The following is a 12,484-nucleotide window of genomic DNA, read 5'->3' as shown; positions in this document are numbered from 1 at the left end:
ATCGTCAGTGGCCAGGAGGCCACCGCCAGAGTCAGTGCCCAGGAGGGCAGCGCAATCGTCACTGGCCAGGAGGCCACCGCCAGAGTCACTGCCCAGGAGGGCAGCCCAATCGTCAGTGGCCAGGAGGCCACCGCCAGAGTCAGTGCCCAGGAGGGCAGCGCAATCGTCACTGGCCAGGAGGCCACCGCCAGAGTCAGTGCCCAGGAGGGCAGCGCAATCGTCACTGGCCAGGAGGCCACCACCAGAGTCACTGCCCAGGAGGCCAGCCCCATCGTCAGTGGCCAGGAGGCCACCACCAGAGTCAGTGCCCAGGAGGGCAGCGCAATCGTCACTGGCCAGGAGGCCACCGCCAGAGTCACTGCCCAGGAGGGCAGCCCAATTGTCAGTGGCCAGGAGGCCACCGCCAGAGTCAGTGCCCAGGAGGCCAGCCCCATCGTCAGTGGCCAGGAGGCCACCACCAGAGTCACTGCCCAGGAGGGAAGCGCAATCATCACTGGCCAGGAGGCCACCGCCAGAGTCACTGCCCAGGAGGGCAGCCCAATCGTCAGTGGCCAGGAGGCCACCGCCAGAGTCACTGCCCAGGAGGGCAGCCCAATCGTCACTGGCCAGGAGGCCACCGCCAGAGTCAGTGCCCAGGAGGGCAGCGCAATCGTCACTGGCCAGGAGGCCACCGCCAGAGTCACTGCCCAGGAGGCCAGCCCCATCATCAGTGGCCAGGAGGCCACCGCCAGAGTCAGTGCCCAGGAGGGCAGCGCAATTGTCACTGGCCAGGAGGCCACCGCCAGAGTCACTGCCCAGGAGGCCAGCCCCATCGTCAGTGGCCAGGAGGCCACCGCCAGCCACAGCCCAGCTGCCCAGGACAGCTCCGGCAGCCACAGCCCAGCTGCCCAATGAAGGACCGCCATGGCAAGCACCGCTGAACAGGGCAAGCACCGCTGAACAGGTCAGAAACTGCACACTCAAGCACCACTGAACAGGGCAAAGACCGCCTTTGCAAGCACCGCTGAACAGGGCAAGCACCGCTGAACAGGTCAGAAACTGCAAACTCAAGCACTGCTGAACAGGGCAAAGACCGCCATGGCAAGCACCGCTGAGCAGGGCAAGCATCGCTGAACAGGTAAGAAACTGCACACTCAAGCACCACTGAACAGGGTAAAGACCGCCATGGCAAGCACCGCTGAACAGGGCATGCACCGCCAACTCAAGCACCTCTAGCCCATGAGCGGCAGGGCCAGTGATGCTACTGGGACCGTCACGGGTGAGTGATGCACTCTGGGCACCAGTCCCCCTCCAGAACCGGTGGAGACATGCATCCACTCTGTCTGTCCTGCACAAGATGAAGCACTCTGGGCACCAGTCCCCCTCCAGAACCAGTGGAGACATGCATCCACTCCGTCTGTCCTGTACAGGATGAAGCACTCTGGGCACCAGTCCCCCTCCAGAACCAGTGGAGACATGCATCCACTCCGTCTGTCCTGCACAGAATGAGGCACTCTGGGCACCAGTCCTCCTCCAGAACCAGTGGAGACATGCATCCACTTGAGAGACTGTGGCTTTGCATTCCCCAGGATTGAACAGTGGGCAACCCACCCACTGTAGAAACTTGAGAGACTGTGGCTTTGCACTCCCCAGGATTGAACAGTGGGCAACCCACCCACTGTAGAGACTAGACTTGAGAGACTGTGGCTTTGCACTCCCCAGGATTGAACAGTGGGCAAACCACCCACTGTAGAGACTTGAGAGACTGTGGCTTTGCACTCCCCAGGATACATCAATGGGCATGGAGCCCCATCGTGGATCTGACATGGTGCACTCATCCGGCTGAGGTGCCCCCCCCTTCACTTCCCCCTGAGGTGCCTGTTGTATTTCTATCTGATGCCCCAGCAGTGTTCTCTCCGTTTTGATCAGGTATCTGTTGTGGGCCTTGCCCATGCATTTTGGACCCAGTGGTCCACGGACTATGACTTGTGCATTACCTGCACTACTAATCGTGGTGTATATTTTGTTGAATGTGTATATATATATATATGTAGATATTTGGTTACTGTATTTTGATATATTACAATGGTTCCACTCATGTCCTTTGGTCTTTGCATTCTTCCGGCGGGGTTGGGGGTTGTTACTGTAATGTTTGGATATGAATTGGTGTGTGTGTTGTAGTGGGTGAGGGTCGGGGTGGGGGTGTTGGGTGTGTGTGTCCCTGTCTTTTGCCTCTCTCTCCCCTATGTCGTAGGTGCAGTACTCACCATTGTCTTCGCCGCCGGCGTTGATGATCGTCGTATAGGAGCAGGAAGACTATCGCAGGTAGAATATGGAGTTCCGGCTCCATGGTGTCGTCGTTCCTCGTGGAGTGTGTAGAGGTGAGCATTTTCCCTTTGAAATGGCTGTTTCCGCCGTGTTTTTATCCACGGTGAATCCGCCCCGGAAAAGGTGGCGGATTGGTAGGTTGTGATACTGCGGGCAGTACTTTGTCTCCCGCCTGTCTGTTGGTGGTGACCGCCGCGCTGTTTGTTCGTACCGCTGTGGCGGTCGGAGTCTTAAAGTGGCTGTCTTTGTTGGCGGTTTCCGCCACGGTCATAATTCCCATTTTTTTACTGCCGGCCTGTTGGCGGTCTTACCGCCGCTTTAACACCGTCCACCAGGGTTGTAATGACCACCTAAGTTTGACTGCGGGTTCTGAAATTAACTTTGGCATTATTATTCTAATTTCAAATTCGATTTTTTGAGCTGCAGTCATGCATTGTACTATATTAAATATGAGTGTTGCATGAATTCTATCAACGAGTTCTTTTTTTGGCTGGTTGGGTATTCCTGCAAACAGTAATTATGAGGAATGTAATGAGAAGGGTGTTTGGACAAAATATCAAGTTACAAATATTGGGAGTAGAAATACTGGAAATTGAATATCTGAACACAAACATTGTGATGCACAAATATCGTTAAAAAGAATATTGTTTTTTGAGGTAAGTAATATAATTTTAAACAATGTTAATGTTTTTAATAATGTTTTCAATAAAATTGTGGTTACAAATATTGTTTTTTAGTTGTTTGAATGTGTTTTAGTTGATATATTACTTGTATGTGTTACTATTGATAAAATAAATGTTAGTAATCGTTTAACTATAGAATATAATTTTAAGTAATTTAAATGTATTTATTACATTTGTAATGTTAATAAAGAGTGTTGTAGTGTCATAATCTGCCAGCCTAAGCACTCAGGCTCTCTTTGGCTTATTTTACTGCCATTGGGTATAAAGTCAATTTATGAATGGGTAAACATTTACATATTTGTTTATGGTGCCGACATGCCTTAAAACATATTACACTATTGCCTACATGACCACCTTTTGGCACTACGCACCTGTGGCACGTACAACAAACTAAAGTGTGAGCGCTATTTAATGCACACCCATTTGCACTAAGTGTGACAAATGATTTGTACTGTGAAATAACTCTTGGTTTATGTTCTCGCAGTCCTAAGTCCCATTTTATGTAAGGCAACGCAGCCGCCATCTTGGATAACATCTTCTGTGGCTGCCTATTATCAAGCCTCTCCCACGCCGAAGCAGTTGTGATTAGCGCATTGCCGATCCTGGCAGCAGCTGCTTTCCTGATCTGCAGAATCGCGGCATGAGCTGGGGTTTTCTTCAACTCAGTGAATGACTTAACAAAACGTACGTTGAGACTTGCTGATTTAGGAAGCCACATTACGATATTGTAGATTTGGTACGATGTTTTGAAACCTAATTTGTTGGAACAATGTTATGCAAAACCGCCTTGATGTGAAAGCATTACAGGCCCATTTGACACTTCAGAAGTATTCTCTTTGAGAATTTAAGGAAGGTTTGCTGAAATACTTTTTATGTAAATGGAACAAGACATTTGAGAAAAAGCAATTGACTCCATGGAACATGTTCCTAAAGGATGAGTGTGCAACATAGTTCATGGTTTAATGATTATTCCAGCATGTGAAGTAACGCAGTTAAATCCCCAACAGGTAAGAGACAATCTACAGTACATATTGATGCACAGTGTTTGACATAAAGCATTACAGTAATAACTATTGGTCATCACTGTTCCAGGTCTCCCTCCACACAGTACCCTCCCAAAAACCCTTATCATTATCTGGCCACTCCGAAATTCTGGTGTACAAAATCCTAGACTCGGTGCTGCCAGAAGGTGGGCATAGGAGGGTACTGCTCCTTAATAAAATGTTCCTGACACGTAGTGAGTTGTTGTGTTTGTACGAGGATAGAGTGGGAGGTCAATTAAGTAATAATTAATTATGAATGAATTAATAACTTTCACTTGATTATATGATTGATATTTATCTATTATATAATGTATGTAATACTACATTATTTTCATTATACGTTACTTGTGGGATGTTAGGTTTGTAAGAGTATAGGGTGGCAGGTTAATTAATTAATAATTATTAAAATTCTTGATTTGTTTGAAATAAATAGGGTGGGCAGACAAATGGCCAATCCTCTGATGGCCTTTATTTTCTTTGGCTGTCGGGGAAGAATATTGACGGTAGAGACAGAATAGTCTCCACCCTCAACACAACTGAAGGTCCACACCACTCTTAATGAGGAAAGCGGTACTTGTCACGGTTGCAATTGAGTGCGCTCTCCCACAGTCCCATAGTCTTAGATTCCCACAAATGGTGCAATTGCAATTATTGCCAATATGTGTGTCACTGTGCATTGTGGTTTGAATATTGTTGCATGAGAGGAAACTGTAGAGTGAGTGTCTTTAGGCAGCAAGATAACATCACAAACATATATACATCAGAATTTAGAAATTAATCTCATGCAGCAGTGTTTGGCAATTTCACACTATCGTTTTAACAGTGTTCTAATGACTTGCATCAAGAACCTTTCCAGGACACAGTGCCCTTGTGCTTCAAAAAGGGTTTGCTGACAAAAGCAACAGGACAAGCTTATATCCAATTCAAATTAATAAAGAAATCTTAGCCAACCGGAAGTATGCATAGAACGCTTGAAGGTAATGGGCCCAAATCACAAAAGCACCTTTTTTAACTTAGCTGCATTATTAAAACATATGGTCCGATCCAGAAAGGAGAACCTATTGAGTGGTAGAGGAAGGAATCTAGAAGCGCTCGCGTTACAATTCATACTGCACGTTGAGAAAAACAATAACAACAAATTCATGCTGGGGCTACATTTCATCACAAAGAATCAATTGGCTTTAATGGTGATGTTTTGATCACACCAACGGGCTACCGATTCATCCAGGACCTCAAAGGATAGAGGGCGTTGTCTGTGTTGACAAGTTATATAGGAATGGTCATGAAATTTCTCTGCGTCTGCTGGGGGGTTACAGCATGGTGGGTATACTGTTAACTGCTGTAGGCAATATGCCATTGGAGTAACAATCCTTGAACAGTGGGCACACATCCTTGGCCCAATGTGAAGGCCACCCTATGCATATCATGGAGCAGTACTAAGGCAAGAAAGTGTTTGTTTTCATCGGGCTTTTCTGGCCAGTAGGCCAGTACAAGGGGAGAAAGTCAAGTTAGAAGCATGAAATAACCCCTCCCCCTGCGACATCTACCACACAGATGTATGATTCTATAACGAAAGCCAGTGGTTTCAATTACTAAACAGTTAGCACGAAGCTGACATCATCCCACCAGTTTTTAGAATGAAGTGTAACAGCACGCCGGCACGTAGAGTGCTATTAAAAATACTAAAACAATGAATGCTTAATTATGCTGATACTTAAAACAAATAATTTTTAGTAAAACAATCCACTTACTTTTACACCTTATTAAATATACGGATTTAATAATCACATAGCCACTTCGCAGAAATACATTGGACATGTAGTCCTTCCTTACTGTGTACATATTATGCCAAACATTTATCAATACAAAATAGCAATGTTATTTTGCCAGTAACAGATAGCATGAAATAAATGCGTGCTTTTGTAAACATACGTTCTGTCACGTTAGAGTTCTACTTTTAAAAAACACTTCAAAACATTTATTTTAAAAAAAAGTTACCTGAGACCAAACATATAAATTTGCTGACCACCATTTTGTTGTCACTTGCTCTGTGACAGTGATCACTACCATACGTATGTGAGACATCAGCTGCCGACTAACTAGTGACCAAATTAAGTACGCTATTAGAGCCAAATTCCTATTATTAGTTTCGAATTAAAATAGTGAAAGACTGTCTAAAGGTATTTTTTTTTATAGTTCAGAAAATTTACCGTTTTGTTAGCTGGCTGTAACAATTAGGAGGAAGGGAATACCATTACAATAAAAACTTTCTTCTCTGTTTTTCTGAAATAAGCCTTGTTAGACCTGACAGCCTTAAGGTGGTCACCCCTAACTTTTTGCCTGCCTCCCTCCACTTTTTGGACTCTGTTTTTGCTGGCTTTTAGACTGCGCAATTTACCACTGCTAACCAGTGCTAAAGTGCATATGCTCTCTCCCTTTAAACATGGTAACCTTGGATCATACCCAATTGAACTATTTAATTTACTTATAAGTCCCTAGTAATGTGCACTGTATGTGCCTAGGGCCTGTAGATTAAATGCTACTAGTGGGCCTGCAGCACTGGTTGTGCCACCTACTCAAGTAGCCCCTTTTACCTTGTCTCAGGCCTGCCATTGCAAGGCCTGTGTGTGCAGTTTCACTGTCACTGTGACTTAGCATTTAAAAGTACTTTCCAAGCCTAAACCTCCCCTTTCTCTACATATGTCACCCCTAATGTGTGCCCTAGGTAACCCCTAGAGCAGGGTGCTGTGTGGGTAAAAGGCAGGACATGTACCTGTATAGTTTACATGTCCTGGTAGTGTAAAACCCCTTAATTCGTTTTTACACTACTGTCAGGCCTGCTCCCTTCATAGGCTGACATTTGGGCTGCCCTCATACATTGTTGAAGTGGTAGCTGCTGATCTGAAGGGAGTAGGAAGGTCATATTTAGTATGGCCAGAATGGTAATACAAAATCCTGCTGACTAGTGAAGTTGGATTTAATATTACTATTTTAGAAATGGCACTTTTAGAAAGTGAGCATTTCCCTGCACTTAAATCTTTCTGTGCCTTAAAAATCCACGTCTGGCTGGGTTTAGTTGACAGCTCCTTGTGCATTCACTCAGACACACCCCAAACACAGGGTACTCAGCCTCACTTGCATACATCTGCATTTTGAATGGGTTTTCCTGGGCTGGGAGGGTGGAGGGCCTGCTCTGACACAAAGAACTGCCACACCCCCTACTGGGTCCCTGGCAGACAGGATTGAACTGAAAGGGGACGTGGTGCACTTTTAAGCCACTCTTTGAAGTCTCCCCCACTTCAAAGGCACATTTGAGTATAAAACAGGGCCTCTGCCCTACCACCTGAGACACTTGCTGGAGAAGAAACCTGAACCAGAACCTGCATCCTGCCAAGAAGAACTGCCTGGCTGCTCAAAGGACTCACCTGACTGCTTTCTACAGAGGACTGCTGCCTTGCTGTTGCCCTGCTGCCTTGCTGAACTCTTGCCTTGCTGCAGAAGTGCTCTCCAAGGGCTTGGATAGAGCTTGCCTCCTGTTCCCTGAAGCCTCAGGACCAAAAAGACTTCTATCTTTCAACTGGATGCACAGCTTGCTCCGCGGTGAAAAATTCACTGCACGCCGATCCGGAAAGACGCCGCTCGACCCGGCAAGGAAAAGATCGACGCAACGCCTGCGGTGCGACCGGAACTTCGACGCACGACCCGCCTGGATAACGCCACCCGACTTCCAGAGAGGAAATCGATGCAGCGCTTGCCGTGAGGAAGAAAATTCTAAATTCCACGTACAGCCCACCGGAACGACGCGCAGCCTGACAAAAAGCCCAGGATTCCACGCACAGACCCCGGGGTGTCTGAAAACCCTGTGACCCACAGAGGAGACCTGTCCGCACGCCAGAAATCGCCGCACGTCTTCCCCGCGTCAAAAATAACGACGCAAGTCCGTGTGTGAAGGGGCGAAACCGACGCACACACCATTTTTCCACGCATCTCCTCCTCTGCGGCCCTTTGCGGAGATTTTTCACTCCAAACCAGGTACTTTGTGCTTGAAAGAGACTTTGTTTGCTTTTTAAAGACTTAAGACACTTCATATCACTTTTCAGTGATATCTCTACAATTTCTTATTGCATCTTTTATCGTTTTGACCTGCAAATACCCAGATAAATATTATATATTTTTCTAAACACTGTGTGGTGTGTTTTTGTGGTGCTATATGGTGTTATTGTATGACTTATTGCACAAATACTTTACACATTGCCTTCCAAGTTAAGCCTGACTGCTCAGTGCCAAGCTACCAGAGGGTGGGCACAGGATAATTTGGATTGTGTGTGACTTACCCTGACTAGAGTGAAGGTCCTTGCTTGGACAGGGGGTAACCTGACTGCCAACCAAAGACCCCATTTTTAACAAGCCTAATTAAAAATTAAAAATAACTATAGGATAAATACATTGCTTACATACCCATCTGAACGTGTTTTTCAGTATATTTTGAGAAACAAAGATATCCCCAAGACACCTATAAATGATATACCAATATAAAATATGTATGTCAAAAAGCAGGTAAATCAGTGTTCTGAGGACATCCCTTTTGTTAGACCTAGACAGTGCCAGGAACACCACTGGAGCAAGGTAAGTTCACATTATCAAACTATCGCATCAGCTACAGGACAGTGGCAGGGGAAGCTAATTCTGTTTCATAGCTACGATGGACTCATTCTGCTTTACAATAGATTTCCCCTATCTCCATATTTTAGAAGAGATGGTGCTTCTTTGGTAATTACGAAGTTGCCAGAATTGATGATTGATATATTGTTCTTTGAAAACACATGTGCCCATTTTTCCCTATAGCACAAGGACACCATTCCGAGAGTTGCTGCCCAGTAAAACCATACTGTTGCTTATTACTGTTCTGTCATTGTAGATATAAAGTTGGGACTATTCTAGGTCTGCTGGGGGTATCCCGCAGAGCATGTGCTGGACAGTAGCTGGGGGGTCAAATTTACTTTTCCCACTCCATTGGGGAAACCTCTCATGGCAGGAGCTGGACAGTGGCGGAGGGGGGGGGGTAAATTTACTATTCCCACTCCACTAGAGGCCTTCCTCAGTGCAAGTGCTGAACACTGGAACAGGGTCAAATTCCCACTTTGCTGGGGGCATCACTCAGGGCAGGTGCTGGTCAGTGGCTGGAGGTCAAATTTACTATTCCCACCTGCTCAGGGCAGCTGCTGGATAGTGACTGGGAGAGTCAAACTTAATATTCCTACTCTGCTGGGGACATCTGTCAGGGCATGTCCTGGACACTGGCTGGGGGTCAAATTTACTATTCCCACTCCGCTGAGATCATCCCCCAGGGAAAGTGTTGGACACTGGCTGGGGGGCTAATTTACTATTTTCTCTTCACTGGGGGTATCCCTTAGGACAGGCCCTGGATAGTCGCTGAGGGTAAATTTTGAATTCCCACTCCACTGGGGGTGCTCCTCAAGGCTTGTGCTGGATAGTAGCTGGTGGTCAAATTTACTATTCCCACACCACTGCCATCACTCGTCAGGGTAGGTGTTGGACAGTTCCTGGGGGTCAAATTTACTACTCCCACTCTGCTGAGGGCGACCCTTAGGGCAGGAGCTGGACAGTGGCTGGAATCAATTTTACTATTCGCACTCCACACAGGGCATCCCTCAAGGCAAGTACTGGACACTGACTGGGAGTTAAATTTAGTATTCCCACTCCGCTGGGGGTGTCCCTCAGCGCAGGTGCTGGACAGTGGCTGGGGTCAAATTTACTATTCCCACTCTGTTGGAGGCGTCCCTTAGTACAGGTGCTGGACAAAGGCTGGGGGTATTTTATTATTCCCAGTCCATTGGAGGCATCCCTCAGAGCAGGGACTGGACAGTGGCTGGAATGATATTACCTATTCCCACTTTGCTGGGGGAGACCATGGGGACAGGTGCTGGACAATGGCTACAGGGTCAAATGAACTATTCCCACTCCGCTGGGGGCATCTGTCAGTGCATTTGCTAGACACTGGCTGGGGGTCAAATGTATTATTCCCACTCTACTGGGGGCATTCCTGAGGGCAGGTGCTGCACACTGGCTGAGGGCTATTTAGTATTTCCACTCAGCTGGGGGAGTCCATTAGGGCTGCTGCTGGACAGAGGCTGAGAGCCAAATTTACTATTCCCACTCCTCTGTGGCCACCACTCAGGGAAGAAGCTGGACAGTGTCTGGAATTGAATTTACTATTTCAACTCCACTGGAGGCATCCCTCAGTACAGATGGTGGACACTGGCACGGGGTCAAAGTTGCTATTCCCACTCCGCTGGGGTATCCCTCAGTGTAGGTTTTAGACTGTGGTCGGGGCAGTCAAATTTGCCATTTCCACTCCACTGGGGGCATCCCTCAGAGCATGTGGTGGACAGTCGCTGGAGTAAAATTTACTATTCCCACGCCGTTCTGGACATCCATCAGTGTGGGTGCTGGACACAGGCTGGGGGTCAAATATTTTATTCCCACTCCACTGGGGCATCCTAAAGGGCAGGTTCTGAACAGTGGCAGGAATTGAATTCACTATTCCCACTCTACTAGAGGCATCCCTCAGAGCAGGTGCAGGACACTGGTTGGGGGTCAGATTTGCTATTCGAACTCCGCTGGGGGTATCCCTTGGGGCAGGTGTTGGTCAGTGGCTGGAATCAAATTTACTATTACCAGTCTGCTGAGGGCGTACCTTAGGGCAGGACCTGGACAGTGGCTGGAATCTAATTTACTATTCCCACTCCGCTAGGGGCATTCCTCAGTACAGATGCTGGACTCTGGCTGGGAGTCAAATTTACTATTCCTACTCTCCTGGGGCGTCCCCCCTGGCAGGCGCTGGACAGTGGCTAGGTTTCAAGTTTTCTACTCCCACTCTGTTGGGGGTGTCCTTCAGGGCAGGCGCTGGACAGTGTATTGGGGTAAAGTACTATTCCCACTTCATTGGGGGCGTCCCTCAGGGCAGATGCTGGGCATCGACTGGGGTCAAATTAACAATTTCCAGTTTGCTAGGGGCGTCTGTCAGGGCAATTTGCTTGTCACTGTACTCCACTGGGGCATCCCTGAGGGCAGGTGCTGGACAGTGGCTAAGGGCTATTTTACTATTTCCACTCCACTGGGGGTCTTCCTTAGTGCAGGTGCTGGACAGTGGCAGTGGGCCAATTTTGTTTTCCCACTCCACTGGAGCATTCCCCAAGGCAGACGCTGGACAGTGGCTGTAGGTCAAAATTACTATTACCACTCCACTGGGGACATCCTTCAGGACAGGTTCTGGACAGTGGCTGGAGGCATAAAATTTACTATTCCCACTCTGCTAGTGGTGTCCCTCAGGGAAGGTGCTGGATAGTGACTTAAATCAAATGTACGATTCCCACTCTGATAGGGGCATCCCACAGAGCAGGTACTGGTCAGTGGTTAGCGGTCAAATTTGCTCTTTCCACACCGCTGGGATCATCCCTGAATGCAGGTGCTGGACAGTAGCCGGGGAGGTCAAATTTGTAATTCCCACTGCACTGCAGGCATCCCACAGAGCAGGTGGTGGACAGTGGCAGGAGTCAAACTTACTATTCCCACTCCACTGTAGGTGTCCATCAGTGCTGGTGCTGGACACTGGCTGGGGTAAAATTTTCTATTCCCACTGCACTGGGGGTATCCCTCAGGGCAGGTGTTGATCAGTGGCTGGAGTCAAATTTACTATTCCCACTCCGCTGAGGGCATCCCTCAGGGCAGGACCTGGACAGTGGCTAGAATCAAATTTACTAATCCCACTCCTCTGGGGGCATCCCTCAGTACAGATGCTGGAAACTGGCTGGGGGTAAAATTTACTATTCCCTCTCTGCTGGGGGTGACCCTCAGGGCAGGTACTGGATAGTGGCTGGGGTTCAAATGTACTATTCCCACTCTGTTGGGGGTGTCCTTCCTTCAACGCAGATGCTGGACTTCGGCTGGGGGTTATTTACTATTCCTACTTCATTGGGGGCATCCCTCAGGGCAGAAGCTGGGAAATGGCCTGGGTCAAATTTACAATTCCCACTTTACTGGGGCATCTGTCAGGGCATGTGCTGGTCACTGGCTGGGGGTCAAATGTACTATTCCACTCCACTGAGGGCAGGTGCTGGATGGAGGCTGAGGGGTAATTTCCTAATTCTACCACATTGGGGGTCTTCCTTAGGGCAGGTGCTGGACAGTGGAAGTGGGACACATTTTGTATTCCCACTCCACTGGGGGCATTCCTCAAGGCAGGTGGTGGACAGTGGCTGTGGGTCAAATTTACTATTCCCACTCCACTGAGGGCATCCCTCAGGGCAGGTTCTGGACAATGGCTGGGGGCATCAAATTTACTATTCCCACTCCGCTGGTGGTGTCCCTCAGGGAAGGTGCTGCATTGTGGCTGGAATAAAATTTGCAATTCCCTCTCAGCTAGGGGCA

This window comes from Pleurodeles waltl, chromosome 1_2 (genome assembly GCF_031143425.1).
Source record: "Pleurodeles waltl isolate 20211129_DDA chromosome 1_2, aPleWal1.hap1.20221129, whole genome shotgun sequence".
NCBI classification, from domain to species: domain Eukaryota; kingdom Metazoa; phylum Chordata; class Amphibia; order Caudata; family Salamandridae; genus Pleurodeles; species Pleurodeles waltl.
This window is presented reverse-complemented; position numbering follows the sequence as displayed.